Source organism: Anomaloglossus baeobatrachus, chromosome 4 (genome assembly GCF_048569485.1).
Source record: "Anomaloglossus baeobatrachus isolate aAnoBae1 chromosome 4, aAnoBae1.hap1, whole genome shotgun sequence".
NCBI lineage: Eukaryota > Metazoa > Chordata > Amphibia > Anura > Aromobatidae > Anomaloglossus > Anomaloglossus baeobatrachus.
Window position 1 is genome coordinate 241,256,174 of NC_134356.1, and position 16,619 is coordinate 241,272,792.

Genomic DNA, 16,619 nt, shown 5'->3' on the forward strand with positions numbered 1-16,619 from the left:
CACCCGACGCTGAGCGGCAGGACCTGCAGTGATCGCATTCCCGCAAACATCAGCTCTCACACACACACAATCAGATCTCACACACAAACGTCCGATCTCACACACAATAAGATTGCACACACAAACATCCGATCTCACACACACAATCAGATTGCACACACAAACATCCGATCTTACACAATCAGATCGCACACACAAACATCGGATCACACACATATTGCATCATACACATACTAATACTCACCACATCCAGGGACACTGATTTCTTCCAGCCGGCAGCATCCTGAGATGCAGTGCAGTGGAGCGCAAGAATGCTTGCTTACATGACCTGCGGGCCGGACATGTGACCTCCTCCCATCATTCCCTGGGTCCAAAAGTATTCTGCAATGCTGAATGAAGTGTGTGTGTGTGTGTATGTCAGTGTGTCAGTGTGTCAGCTTCAGCCACTGTGTGTCAGCGGCAGCCAGTATGTGTGTCAGCGGCAGCCAGTGTGTGTGAGCGGCAGCCAGTGTGTGTGTCAGTGGCAGCCAGTGTGTGTGTCAGCGGCAGCCAGTAAATGTTTGAGCATCAGCCAGTGTGTGTGAGCGGCAGCCAGTGTGTGTCAGTGGCAGCCAGCGTGTGTTTCAGCGGCAGCCAACGTGTGTGTGTCAGCGACAGCCAGTGTGTGTGTCAGCGGCAGCCAGCATGTGTCAGCATCAACCAGTGTGTGTCAGCGTCAGCCAGTATATGTGTCAGCCGCAGCCAGTGTGCGTGTCAGCAGCAGCCAGTGTGTGTGTGTCAGCAGCAGTCAGCGTGTGTGTTAGCGGCAGCCAGCGTGTGTGTATCGGCGACAGACAGTGTGTGTGTCAGCGGCAGCCAGTGTGTGTGTCAGTGGCAGCCAGCGTGTGTTTTAGCAGCAGCCAGCGTGTGTGTCAGCGGCAGCCAGCGTGTGTGTCAGCGGCAGCCAGTGTGTGTGTCAGCGACAGCCAGTGTGTGTGTCAGCGACAGCCAGTGTGTGTGTCAGCGACAGCCAGTGTGTGTGTCAGTGGCAGCCAGCGTGTGTTTCAGCAGCAGCCAGTGTGCGTGTCAGCGGCAGCCAGCGTGTGTGTCAGCGGCAGCCAGCGTGTGTGTCAGCGACAGCCAGTGTGTGTGTCAGCGACAGCCAGTGTGTGTGTCAGCGACAGCCAGTGTGTGTGTCAGCGGCAGCCAGTGTGTATCAGCATCAGCCAGTGTGTGTGTCAGGATCGCATCAGCCAGTGTGTGTGTCAGCATCAGCCAGTGTGTGTGTCAGCATCAGCCAGTGTGTGTGTTGTCAGCGTCAGTCAGCCAGCCAGAAGCAGGGGAGGACGGTGTGCAGCACCCACCGAAGATCACAGAGAGGACCTGGGAGCCACGCAGACGTCCAGGTCTGGTAAGTATGAGTCTCCTGGGAAGTGGGGGGGTATGCTTTTGTTGGGGGGTAAACTTACACCCAACCATGTTTCTCCAAAAATAAGACCTCCTCCAAAAATAAGCCCTAGTAGTTTTTTGGGGGACAAAAAAAGTATAAGACAGTGTCTTATTTTTGGAAAAACACAGTATTTCTTATGTGAAGCCTGCTTGGAATTACAGCCTGTGAGCCAAATGTTTCTCCTGGCAGATTGTTACCTTTGGTTTATCTTACTTTTACTCTGCACCTTCCCTCAGGTTCTTAAGGAGGTACGTGAAACCCTCAATGGCCACTTAAGAAGCAAAGATCCAAGTGGTCATCCGAGTCTTCCAGTTAGGGTGCGCTCACACGAGCGTGAAAATCGGTCGAGTGCAATGCGAAAAAATCTCGCATTGCACTTGGACCAATGTTAGTCAATGAGGGAGAGCAGCTGGTCAGCTTTTCTCGCACCCAGATTCTGGATGCGAGAAAAGTCGCAACATGCTGCGATTTTCTGCGAGAGCCATGTCACGCGCACCCATTCAAGTGAATGTGTGCGAGAGTAACATCGGACTGCACTCGGATGTTATCCCAGTGCAGTGCGATATACGTACAGGCTTACAATGGAGAAGATGGGGGGGATTAACCCCTCCCTCTCCTCTGCAGCGCCTGCCCTTAGTTTAACAGTTGTGACCCGATTGCAAGATCGGGTCACAGTCGCATGACACTCAGCTCACGCTCGCAACAGAGCCTGAGTCGGGGGTCATTAACATATCTGAGCTGGGGGTCATTAACATATACGCTCGTGTGAGTCCAGCCTAAGGACTAATTCAGTCACTCCAGGGGCCTTTAGGAACTGTGCAGCTGAGACCTCTGTTAAGTACAAGAACCGGGCAACTTAGGTGAAGTGGTTTTGAGTTGGACCTCATTCTACGTAATATACCATGTGTGCTCATTAGTGTGCATAACAGAAACACATCTAAGCCAGGCTATGTTTTCCCAAAACCTACACCAAGTCTTCCAAGGGCATGCGGATCATGTGTTATACACTGTGTGCAGAATTATTAAGTAAAGCCAGCTTTACACCTTACAATTAGGTGTGCGATCTCGTATGCGATGTGACACGCCCAGGTTGCATATGAGATCTTATGAGATTGCACGTAGGTCGTTCATTTGCTCTCACACGTGCGTTAGTAGTCTATGTTAACTTGATCAATTTTGTGTGCGATCCTTTAGATCATGTGTTCTGTGACGTATGCATTGGGTACCCTTTTTTTTATTTATTGACTTGCCAAGCGTGTGTAATGTGTAGGGATGCGTTTTTACTATGTCATCTGCCATTCATCTCTGCTACATGGCCGCTGACAGCAGACACAGACAGCCATGTAGCAGAGCTGAATGGCAGATGACAGCAGACACAGAAAGAGACGCACGATCAGAATGAACTCGGGTTAACTTCACCCGACTTCATTGTCATGCTGCGGCTCTGTCTGTGTCGCGTCCTGATTAGCGGTCACCCATGAAGGACTCACCGGTGACCGCTAAACTTCTGAGTAACTGAAGTTAGCAGCCCTCTCTCATATACTCACCGATCCCTGGCGCGGCGCTGCACGGCATTCACATTGCTCCGGCGGCTTTTACTATTTTGAAAAAGCCGGCCGCTCATTAAACAATCTCGTATTCCCTGCTTTCCCCGCCCACCGGTGCCTTATTGGTTGCAGTGAGACACGCCCCCACGCTGAGTGACAGGTGTCTCACTGCACCCAATCACAGCAGCCGGTGGGCGTGTCTATACTGTGCAGTGAAATAAATAATTAAATAATTAAAAAAACCAGCGTGCGGTCCCCCCCAATTTTAATACCAGCCAGATAAAGCCATACGGCTGAAGGCTGGTATTCTCAGGATGGGGAGTCCCACGTTATAGGGAGCCCCCCAGCCTAACAATATCAGTCAGCAGCCGCCCAGAATTGCCGCATACATTAGATGCGACAGTTCTGGGACTGTACCCGGCTCTTCCCGATTTGCCCTGGTGCCTTGGCAATCGGGGTAATAAGGAGTTATTGGCAGCCCATAGCTGACAATAACTCCTAGATTAATCATGTCAGGCGTCTCCCCGAGATACCTTCCATGATTAATCTGTAAGTGACAGTAAATAAACACACACACCCGAAAAAATCCTTTATTAGAAATAAAAAACACAAACATATACCCTGGTTCACCACTTTAATAAGCCCGAAAAAGCCCTCCATGTCCGGCGGAATCCAGGATGGTCCAGCGTCGCTTCCAGCTCTGCTGCATGGAGGTGACCGGAGCTGCAAAGACACAGCCGCTCCTGTCACCTCCACGCAGCAAATGAGGTGAGTAGCGTGATCAGCTGTGCTGTCACTGAGGTTACCCGCAGCCACTGCTGGATCCAGTGACAGTGATTTTTCGGTGATCACACTTCAAAGGTTTGGCAATTTCAAGACTGCTGCATCCCTCTGCAAGACAACTCACAATTTTGGACTTTTCAGAGCTCGTCAAATCTCTCTTCTGACCCATTTTGCCAAAGGAAAGGAAGTTGCCTAATAATTAAGCACACCTTACATAGGGTGTTGATGTCATTACACCACACCCCTCCTCATTACAGAGATGCACATCACTTGATTTACTTAATTGGTAGTTGGCTCTCAAGCCTATACAGCTTGGAGTAGGACAACATGTATAAAAAGTATCATGTGATCAAAATACTCATTTGCCTAATAATTCTGCACACAGTGTATTCCGATGAGAACATGGATGAATTTATTTTTGCCCATGATTCCAAATGGTATGTTTGGTGCAAAGTCAACACTGTGCCTCATCAAAAGAATACCATTCCCACAGTAAAGCATGCTATATATATATAATATTACGTGCTTTATAATAGCTAATTTTTCCTATTTGGAGCTTTTATCTTCATCAATAAATGTTAAGTTTCATGTAACTGCACCTTCTACGCTGGATCTCATGTTGCTCTGTTGCATCAGAAAATATAGATACACTGAATTTATGTTTCGTTAAAAAAAAAAGTGCCAGTAAAAGTTATTTTTCGATTGTTCCAGTTTCAGCTCTTGAAACATCTTGATTGCTCCTTTTAAATGGCACTTAAGAACTTTTGAATCTGGCTCTGTTACATAATCTAATAATGTCCCCTCTTCAATCCACATTGTAAGAAACCTGTTTTTCAAGTTATTATAAAACAAATAGTGCAAACCTTTAGCAACAAAAACATTATTGAAAACAGATTCAACCTGACTTGTGCTTCCTTTCTTTTTAAATTGCACAAAAGAACAAAGATCACCATACATCTTTTATCAATTATTAGGCAAGTTGTATTTTAGAGGATTTTTTTTATTACTGATCAACAACTATGTTCTCAATCAACCCAAAAGAGTCAAATATCAAAGCTTAATATTTTTGGAAGTTGGAGTGGGGTTTTTAGATTTGGCTATCTTAGGAGGATATCTGTTAGTGCAGGTAACTATTACTGTGCAGAATTATTAGGCAACTTAATAAAAACCAAATATATTCCGATCTCACTTGTTTATTTTCACCAGGTAAACCAATATAACTGCACAAAATTTAGAAATAAACATTTCTCACATGCAAAAACAAAACCCCAAAAAATTAGTGACCAATATAGCCACCTTTCTTTATGATGACACTCAACAGCCTACCATCCATAGATTCTGTCAGTTGCTTGATCTGTTTACGATCAACATTGCGTGCAGCAGCCACCACAGCCTCCCAGACACTGTTCCGAGAGGTGTACTGTTTTCCCTCCCTGTAGATCTTACATTTTAGGAGGGACCACAGGTTCTCTATGGTGTTCAGATCAGGTGAACAAGGGGGCCATGTCATTATTTTTTCATCTTTTATACCTTTACTGGCCAGCCACGCTGTGGACTAGTTGGATGCATGTGATGGAGCATTGTCCTGCATGAAAATCATGTTTTTCTTGATCGATACCGACTTCTTCCTGCAGCACTGTTTGAAAAAGTTGTCTTCCAGAAACTGGCAGTAGGACTGGGAGTTGAGCTTCACTCCATCCTCAACCCGAAAAGGTCCCGCAAGGTCATCTTTGATGATACCAGTTCATACCAGTACCCCACCTCCACCTTGCTGGCGTCTGAGTCGGAGTGGAGCTCTCTGCCCTTTACTGATCCAGCCTCTGGCCCATCCATCTGGCAAATCAAGAGCCACTCTCATTTCATCAATCCATAAAACCTTTGAAAAATCAGTCTTAAAATATTTATTGGCCCAGTCTTGACGTTTTATCTCATGTTTCTTGTTCAAAGGTGGTTGTTTAGCATGCCATGTCCCTACGTATGGCACACCTTGTGCTTGTTGATACTCCAGTAATTTTGCAGCTCTGAAATATGGCCAAACTGATGGCAAATGGCATCTTGGCAGCTTCATGCTTGATTTTCCATAATTCATGGGCAGTTATTTTGCGCCTTTTTTGCCCAACACGTTGGCTATTTGCCATGAAACGCTTGATTGGTCGGTGATCACGCTTCAAAAGTTTGGCAATTTCAAGACTGCTGCATCCCTCTGCAAGACATCTCACAATTTTGGACTTTTCAGAGCCCGTCAAATCTCTCTTCTGACCCATTTTGACAAAGGAAAGGAAGGTGCCTAATAATTAAGCACACCTTATATAGGGTGTTGATGTCATTACACCACACCCCTCCTCATTACAGAGATGCACATCACCCGATTTACTTAATTGGTAGTTGGCTCTCATGCCTATACAGCTTGGAGTAGGACAACATGTATAAAAAGTATCATGTGGTCAAAATACTCATTTGCCTAATAATTCTGCCTACAGGGTAGCACCGGTATATTCTGCAGCACTTTACAAATTCAGAGGGTACTTGTACAGACAAATATATTGCAGAGTAAACACATAAATCAACACTTATTGTACTAAGAGGAGTGAGGGCCCTTCTCGCAAATTTACAATCTATGAGGAAATAGGGTATAAATATATATGTTACAGGCAATGTTTGAAAACCCGGCATTCTATAGAATACCTAGGCAATGTATACAATTCCTGTAGTTTTCAGGCAAGGTATGAAATATCTGCGTTGTTCTATACTTTCCCTAGCCATTACATAAAATGTCTAGGTTTTGTAAAGAATCACGAGAACTGCTCAGGGCAAAGTCTGATATAATGCTAAGATTGGAAAAGTCTTTAGTAACAAAAAACTAATGAAAGAAGAAATCCTAAATGAACAGGATATCTTTACTGGAAACAAAAAAAGGAAAGAGAAGTGTCATTCCTGACTATTTGTTGGAGCACAGGAGGCTAGAATGGCATTTTGAATTGCACTTCATTTTTTTTTTACGCAAAGGCATTTGTTAGTTTGGCACTTCCACATTTCAGCCCTTAGCAACCAATCAGATTCTACTTTTCATTCCTCACAGACTATTTGGAAAATGAAAGATGGAATCTGATTGGTTGCTAATGCTAAAGGCTGCTTTACACGGTACGACCGATTGTGCAATTTCACAATCGATCGTACCCGCCCCCGTCCCTTTTGCGTCACGGGCAAATCGCTGCCCATGTCGCACAAAGTCGGTAACCCCCGTCACACGTACTTACCTCTCGTGCGACCACACTGTGGGTGGCGAACGTACACTTCCTGGAGTGGGAGGGACGTTCGGCGTCACAGTGACATCACACGGCCGCCGGCCAATGGAAGCGGAGGGGTGGAGATGAGCGGGACGTAAACATCCCGCCCACCTCCTTCCTTCACATAGCCGGCGGCGGCCGCGTGACACAGGTGAGCTGTTGTTCATCGTTCCCGGGGTGTCACACGGAGCGGCGTGTGCTACAGAAACGATGAACAACTAAATTAAACGATATTATGGAACCTAGCGACCAGTACACGACTCACGATTTGTGAGCGATACTGCGTCACTAGGAGGTGTCACACAGGCCGGCATCGCCAGCGATGCCGGATGTGCGTCACAAAAACCGTGACCCCGGCGATCTATCGCACAATAGATTGTCTGGTGTAAAGCAGCCTTAAGGGCAACTGGGCCAGTCTCAAAGATCTGCTGCTGCCTGCTCTGTCCACCTACTTTTGGATGCTAAGGGCAACTGAATCAGTTTCATAGATCTGCTGCTGCCTGCTCTGTCCACCTACTTTTGGACGGACCACCCTTGTATTCTGCACTCCGCCTGTTTGTCATTTAGGTATTCTATAGAATGACTAGGAAATGTATGAACATCTGATGTATTTCATACTTTGACGACCGATTTCCGGCATTGTATACATTGTCTAGCTATTCTATAGAATGCCTGTTTTTACACATTGCCGGTAACATATATAATAAATAGGGTATTCAAATAACGCTGCATGAACCGGTGACCAGCTACTATGTGTACAAGCACAGGTAAAGACTGCTATTAACTGCATGGAGAATGTATAAATAAATCCAAGAGGGACCAGGTTTTGATGAAAATTTTGTAAGGGCAAATTTGAATAGCTACATAAGTTAGGAGAGATGATAGAACAATCTAAAGAAATGCATTTTTAGGGCACACTTAAAACTGTGGGTATTGGGAATTAATCAAATTGTCCTGTATAGAGCATTCCAAAGATTTGGCACAGCTTACGAGAAGTATTGGAGAGGGAGGTTTGGATTTTTCAGGATATTAATCTTAGGTCATTAGCAGAATGGAGGGCATGGGTGGAATAATAGACAGAGATGAGTGTGAAGTTGTAGGGTGGTGCATAAGTGTGTAGAGGTTGGTGGGACTGATCAGTTTATATTGGACTCTGTAGCGGATGGGCAACCAGTGCAATGACTGGTACACAGTAGAGGTATCAGTGTAGCGGTTGGACTGTAATATGATCCTTGGTGCTGCATTTAGAATGAATTGGAGAGGGGTGTTTAGTAAAAGGGAGACTGTTTCATAGAGAGCTGCAATAGTCCAGACTAGAATGAATAAGAGCAAGAGTAAGAATTTTTGTTGAGTCAAAAGGTTGAATTCTAGAGATGTTTTTGAGGTGTAGGTGACGTGAGTGAGTGTTTGGATGTAGGGCGTGAAGAAAAGATCTTAGTCAAATCAAACCCCAAGACAATAGGTGTAATACTGGGGAGTAATAGTAGAACCAAACACAGTAATGACAGTATTGGGTTTAGAAAGATTAGTAGTGGAAGGAAATACAAAAAGTTCAGTTTTAGAATAGATGGAGGACATGATTATATATAAACAGAAGAAAGACAATCACAAGTATTTTGTAGTAATGCAGGAATGATAGCAGGAGACAATGCATACAGTCAGGGCCAGAAATATTTGGACAGTGACACAAGTTTTGTTATTTTAGCTGTTTACAAAAACATGTTCAGAAATACAATTATATATATAATATGGGCTGAAAGTGCACACTCCCAGCTGCAATATGAGAGTTTTCACATCCAAATCGGAGAAAGGGTTTAGGAATCATAGATCTGTAATGCATAGCCTCCTCTTTTTCAAGGGACCAAAAGTAATTGGACAAGGGACTCTAAGGGCTGCAATTAACTCTGAAGGTGTCTCCCTCGTTAACCTGTAATCAATGAAGTAGTTAAAAGGTCTGGGGTTGATTACAGGTGTGTGGTTTTGCATTTGGAAGCTGTTGCTGTGACCAGACAACATGCGGTCTAAGGAACTCTCAATTGAGGTGAAGCAGAACATCCTGAGGCTGAAAAAAAAGAAAAAATCCATCAGAGAGATAGCAGACATGCTTGGAGTAGCAAAATCAACAGTCGGGTACATTCTGAGAAAAAAGGAATTGACTGGTGAGCTTGGGAACTCAAAAAGGCCTGGGCGTCCACGGATGACAACAGTGGTGGATGATCGCCGCATACTTTCTTTGGTGAAGAAGAACCCGTTCACAACATCAACTGAAGTCCAGAACACTCTCAGTGAAGTAGGTGTATCTGTCTCTAAGTCAACAGTAAAGAGAAGACTCCATGAAAGTAAATACAAAGGGTTCACATCTAGATGCAAACCATTCATCAATTCCAAAAATAGACAGGCCAGAGTTAAATTTGCTGAAAAACACCTCATGAAGCCAGCTCAGTTCTGGAAAAGTATTCTATGGACAGATGAGACAAAGATCAACCTGCACCAGAATGATGGGAAGAAAAAAGTTTGGAGAAGAAAGGGAACGGCACATGATCCAAGGCACACCACATCCTCTGTAAAACATGGTGGAGGCAACGTGATGGCATGGGCATGCATGCCTTTCAATGGCACTGGGTCACTTGTGTTTTTTGATGACATAACAGCAGACAAGAGTAGCCGGATGAATTCTGAAGTGTACCAGGATATACTTTCAGCCCAGAGTCAGCCAAATGCCGCAAAGTTGATCGGACGGCGCTTCATAGTACAGATGGACAATGACCCCAAGCATACAGCCAAAGCTACCCAGGAGTTCATGAGTGCAAAAAAGTGGAACACTCTGCAATGGCCAAGTCAATCACCAGATCTTAACCCAATTGAGCATGCATTTCACTTGCTCAAATCCAGACTTAAGACGGAAAGACCCACAAACAAGCAAGACCTGAAGGCTGCGGCTGTAAAGGCCTGGCAAAGCATTAAGAAGGAGGAAACCCAGCGTTTGGTGATGTCCATGGGTTCCAGACTTAAGGCAGTGATTGATAAAAATATTTTGTTTGGGTTTGGTTTATTTGTCCAATTACTTTTGACCTCCTAAAATGTGGAGTGTTTGTAAAGAAATGTGTACAATTCCTACAATTTCTATCAGATATTTTTGTTCAAACCTTCAAATTAAAAGTTACAATCTGCACTTGAATTCTGTTGTAGAGGTTTCATTTCAAATCCAATGTGGTGGCATGCAGAGCCCAACTCGCGAAAATTGTGTCACTGTCCAAATATTTCTGGACCTAACTGTATACACTGACAAGCAAAAGGGTAGCAATGTTTTGATCTTTTGACTTTGGCTCCATATCTCACCATCCACTACAGTTTAGAACATAAGACTATTTAATTTTATAGACAATCTTAATGGCTATCTCATACATAAATATGAGTTGCAATTATTTACCTTATTATTAGTTATTAGGGCTGGGCAGACCCGGACTGTAAAAGTCCAGATACAGAGAAATTTAAAAAAAAATAAAGGAAAAATAAAGAAAACAAGAATGAAGTGAGTGCTTCATACTTACCGAGGCTACGTATCATGGAGCAGGGTCCCCCAGTATTTTTTTTTTCTTTCAATTATTTAAATAATTAAAAAAAAAACATCGTGCGTTCTCCCTAATTTTCATATCCAGCCATGATAAAGCCAGCTGGGGGCGGGTATTCTCAGGCTGGGGAGGCCCAGCCTAAAAATATCAGCCTCCAGCTGGCCAAAATTGTCGTATCCATTAGATGGGACAAGCCCGGCGCTTTACCGACTCTTAAGGTACCGTCACACTAAGCAACTTACCAGAGATCCCACCAACGATAGGGATCGCTGGTAAGTTGCTAGGAGGTTGCTGGTGAGATGTCACACTGCGACGCTCCAGCGATCCCACCAGCAACCTGACCTGGCAGGGATCGCTGGAGCGTGGCTACACGAGTTGCTGGTGAGCTCACCATCAACCAGTGACAAGCCCCCAGCGCAGCGTGGAAGATGCTGCGCTTGGTAACTAAGGTAAATATCGGGTAACCAACCCGATATTTACCTTGGTTACCACTGCACGGAGCTACACGTGCAGAGAGCAGGGAGCAGCGCACACTGAGCGCTGGCTCCTTGCTCTCCTAGTTACAGCACACATCGGGTTAATTAAAACGATGTGTGCTGCAGCTAAATGTGCACAGAGCAGGGAGCAGCGCACAATGCTTAGCACTGGCTCCTTGCTCTCCTAGTTACAGCACACATCGGGTTAATTAACCCGATGTGTGCTGCAGCTAAATGTGCACAGAGCAGGGAGCAGCGCACAATGCTTAGTGCTGGCTCCTTGCTCTCCTAGTTACAGCACACATGGGGTTAATTAACCCGATGTGTGCTGCAGCTACATGTGCACAGAGCAGGAGCCGGCACTGACAGTGAGAGCGGAGGAGGCTGGTATCAAAGGTAAATATCGGGTAACCAAGGACAGGGCTTCTTGGTTACCCGATGTTTACATTGGTTACCAGCCTCTACAGAAGCCGGCTCCTGCTGCCTGCACATTTAGTTGTTGCTGTCTCGCTGTCACACACAGCGATCTGTGCTTCACAGCGGGACAGCAACAACTAAAAAATGGCCCAGGACATTCAGCAACAACCAACGACCTCACAGCAGGGGCCAGGTTGTTGCTGGATGTCACACACAGCAACATCGCTAGCAACGTCACAAAAGTTGTTCGTTAGCAGCGATGTTGCTAGCGATGTTGCTTAGTGTGACAGGGCCTTTACCGGTTGCCCTGATGAGGTGGCAATCGGGATAAAAGGGGTTAATAACAGCGCACAGCTGCTACTAAACCCCAGATTAGTGATGGCAGGCATCTATAACACCCATATCACTAATCTGTAAGTGAAAGTAAATAAACACACCAAAAAAATCCTTTATTTAGAATAAAAGACAGAAAACACCCTCTTTCACCTCGGAATTAACCCCTAAACACACCTGTAGGTCCGAAGTAATCCACACGAGATCCCACGGAGATTCAGCTGTGCTACATCTGAATCTCACAGCAAGCGCCATAGAACATGACTGCCCTCTGTGAGTGCAGACACACAATGACTGAGCTGCGATGAGTGATGACATCACTCAGGTTATTTGCAGTTACAGCTGAAGATTCCCATGGTCCTCCACCTGTAACAGCAGGTAACCTGACCTATTTCCCTCCTTCCTACAGCAGTTGTTTTCCTGGTTGCTAGGAGCAACATCCTGCTGTAGTGACCCTAGTCCAGGCCCTTCATTCCTAATATCAGCCAAACAGGCATATTTACTAGGTTGTGCCAGGTCAGGACTAGGCTCCCTGACACTTTTCCCCCTACCTCTTCTTCTAACTGTTACCCAGCTACCTACCTCTGGGTCCTGATCTTCCCCACTTCCACCCTCCTCCATATCACTGGCCCCAGCTAGAGAAAGCTCAGTGAGCTCTAAACTCCTCTCCAGGTTTGCAATGCCCCTTAGTGTTGCAAGCTGCTTATTTAGATCAGTTACCTTGGCTTCCAAATACGCAACATGCTTGCATCGAGTGCAGACATAGTCACCCTTGGTTCAAGTGGGATATCCAACCCAAATCTAATTGTTATGTAATATAATAAATCCAAAGACAGGGAAGTCCCATTGATGAACTGTGATGCATATAAACAAATCACACAAATTATTCTCAGAAGTTTATAGTGACATACAATATAGATGGAATTATGGAAACCTCACATTAAAACCATGGTTGAAACCAGTTAAAGTGTTCTCATTAGTATTGGATAAGGAAAGAATTAACCCAGGTCCTTATATTATTGTACATTAAACACCGGAACTAAATGTTAGTCATAAATTTATCCAAAAAGTATATCGAAATAATAGTACCGGTATTAAATATACCTGAAAGATATTAGATAGTAAATAGGATAACACATGTACTGTTATACATAGAAACCGGAAGTAAACATAGGTCATAGTGTTCCCCAATGGACATTTTCAATGGTTACACCGGTATTTCAATACTATTGCATGTGAACAGAATACCTAAATTAGCAAAATAGCAAATTGGAACCTGTATAGTAACAGGGATCTTCTACATGTATGTATAGAGAAGACTCAGGACCATGTGTAAGGTGTTCCGTGTTGTAAGTCCGATAAACACCCGGTTGCACCGGTAAACAAATTATCCACCACTTCAGACCTTGCAAGACACACCACCCTGCACCTTGACACATGGTTCGCAGCAGCTTCATCAGGTGTAGATTGGGTGTCGGAATATGGTGTAAAAATTTCATCACCAATCTGCAGATCTGTGAACTCAGGGACCTCCACCTGAGGTCAGGTTACCTGCGATCAGAGGTGAAGGACAGTGGGTACCTCCAGCTGTGACCACAAATGACCTGTGTGACGTCACCGCTCATTGCACAGCTCATTCATTCTCTGCACTCACAGTGGGCGGTCATGTTCTATGGTCACTCGAGGTGACTTCGATGTAACAGAGATAAATCACCGTGGGATCTTGTGTGAATTACTTCGGACCTGCAGGGATGTTCGGAGGAATAATAAAGTGGTAAAGAACGTGGGTTTTTCTATTTTATTCCAAATAAAGGATTTCTTCTGTGTTTATTTACTTTCACTAACAGATTAGTGATGTGGGTGTCATAGATGCCTACCATCACTAATCTAGGGATTAGTAGCAGCTGTGGGCTGCTATTAACCCCTCATTACCCTGATTGCCACCACACCAGAGCAATCAAAAAGAGCCTGTAAGGCGCGCTGGATGCGATAATTCTGTGCGGCTAGAGGCTGGGTCAGCCCCAGCCTGGGAATACCAGCCCTCAGCTGGCTTTATCTTGGCTGGATATCAAAATTGGGGGGGGGACCACATATCGGTTTATACATTTTTTATTTAAATAAGAAAAAAAGCCGCATATGGTTCCTCTTCTTTTGATACACAGGCAAGATAAGTTCATGGCTGGGGCTGTAGCCATGGGCTTTATATGTGCTGAGTATCAGAATACGGGGAGGACCCTACAACAATTGTTTTATTTTATTTTTTTATACCACGATACTGACAGTAGATGCTAGAGTGTATGGGCTCCTTCCAGATATGACATCATTTAAACACACCCGCTATCACATGATAGAGTTGTGTGCAAAATGCCGTCCGACATTTTGAGCTGGAATAAACATTTTTCTAAGTCCATGTGGGCATGGAGTTGTTTATAATAGAAGTTGGATTCTGGGGGTGAGACCCCCAGATAGGGGGAGTGCAGGGGGGAGCAAAGCTTCCCTTGCATGATTATGGTGGACGAAAGGAAAAATCACCACACCCACTAACCAAGCCAGTCACACCCACAAACCTGGAATGAGCCCATACATTCTAGGCTCACAGTAGATGCTAGAGTGTATGCGCTCCTTCAGTTACACTGCTTTCCCCACCCACCGGCTGTCCTGGACTCTGATTGGATGCAGTCAGCTGACACTCAGGGTGGGGGCACGCCTGACTACAATTAGCGGCCCATGAAGTGAATGCAAGGTTTGGGAGCAGCGTACAGTCATGCCGGACCCTTGGTAAGTCCACCATGCGTGCTCCCATTCCACTATCCTTTCTACCACCATTTTAAATCTCCGGATTCTGATACCCATAGACTTATATGGGGGCGGATTAAAAACCAGATCCAGATTTTTTTTAAATGAGAGCAGGTTTTTTGCAAGTCCGCCCAGCTCTATTAGTTTTGCAGATTCTTGTTATATTACGGAATTGTTACTTTTTTGCTAAATATTCAAATTGTTTCTTCAGTGAGGAAGTAAATGAACTCTAGTGCCACCTATTGGAGGCAGCAATCCTAAAAGTTAAAAGTGACCCTTTAAAGAGCCTTGTCATATGACAGGATTTATGACAGATCACAGCCTCAATTTGCAGACACAGTGTTTTGGGATGGTTGTCCCTCATCAGTGAAAAGTATGTTCACTTATCGGCATCTAGTTGTTGGTTTTCAAAAACCGCAAACTAAGAATCAAATAAAAATAATAATTTACATTAGCTGATAGGTTAGATTAGGGACAGTAAAAATATACTGTAGTAAACACTGTCTACTACAGTATTTTTTACTGAATATAGTCAGGGTTTGTGTCAGTTGGGGGTGTTCGGTACTTTTTATATTCTTCTTTTTAGTTTATTTTTATCTTTTTCTTTCTAGATTCTTTTCTTTTAATCTTTATTTTCTTCTAATCTGATAAAAAGTTTATGCCAAACACTCACACTCACACACACAAATAAAATGTTTATTACACACACACACGAAAAATAAAATCTTTCGCTCGTCCGAAACAAAGTCGAGGAGGCGTATGCCTTCCTTGCCTCCGGTAGTGATAGTGAGGTAGAGGATACTACCTTCCTTTATTTTTCCTCCTCTCCCTCCAGTGACACCGAACCCCCACGCTGACGCTTTAGGACACCAAATGAGCCACTGCCCACTGAACTTCCAGAAATACCTGCCTAGCAAAAGGGGCAGGTGTGGAATTAAACTCTACAAGCTGTGTGAGAGTACATTGGGGTTCACCCACAGATTTAGGGTTTATGAAAGGAAGCACACCCAGATCCAACACCCTAAATGCACCACTGTCCTGGGAGTCAGCACGGTGGATGCTCTGTTTGTAAGAACTCATGGGCTTACCTGCAGTCTGGTAACTAACCCCATCTCCATCTATGCCATTGACTCAGCACCACTTGCTAAGGGATGCCTGACACAGATGGTACATGGTATAAAACTGAGGGTGCCTTATGAAATAATTTCTTGCTATGTCTTGGAAGGCCTTCCCACTCCCATTGTAATGGGTCTACCATAGATGGTGAAATATAATCCTGTAGTTGATCTGCAATCCAGGAAAATTGTGAAGTAGGCAAACTACTGTATTGATAATTGTTTGAATAGTTCTCTCTCTATGGTCTCTGCGGAGTCGCTAACTGAATTTTGTCTGGGTTTGAGGATGTATTTTCGGAGAGGGGGTGTGAGGATTTGCCTCTCCATCGTGTATATAACTGTCCCATTAATCTACCTCCTGGTGCAAAACATTCCAAGTCCAGACTGTATGATCGTTCTGGCCCTGAGAAACAGCCATGAAGGATTACATTGCTGAGAATATAGAGAAGGGACATATCATACCCTCCTCTTCGCCCTTGGCAGCAGGGTTCTTCTTTAGTAAGAAGAAAGACAGGGTCTCTGCCCTTGTGCCCTTGTTTGGATTTTTGGGAATTGAATCAGATTACCATCTGAGACCCTTATCCATCGTACATGTGTTTCACTGTCCAAGAGGTACAATTTTTGGGGTACCTATTGTTATCTTCAGGTTTTCGGATGGATCCTGAGAAGGTCCGTGCTGGACTTGACTGGGATCACTGGAAAACCTGAAAGTGTTACAGCGCGTTCTAGGATTTACCAATTGTTACCAGAAATGTATTCAGAACTATTCGGTAATTGTAAAGCCTTTCACTGACATGACAAAAAGGGACAAATTTCTCTAAATGGTCAGACTCTGCCCAGCAGGCTTTTTCCTCTTTGAAAAGA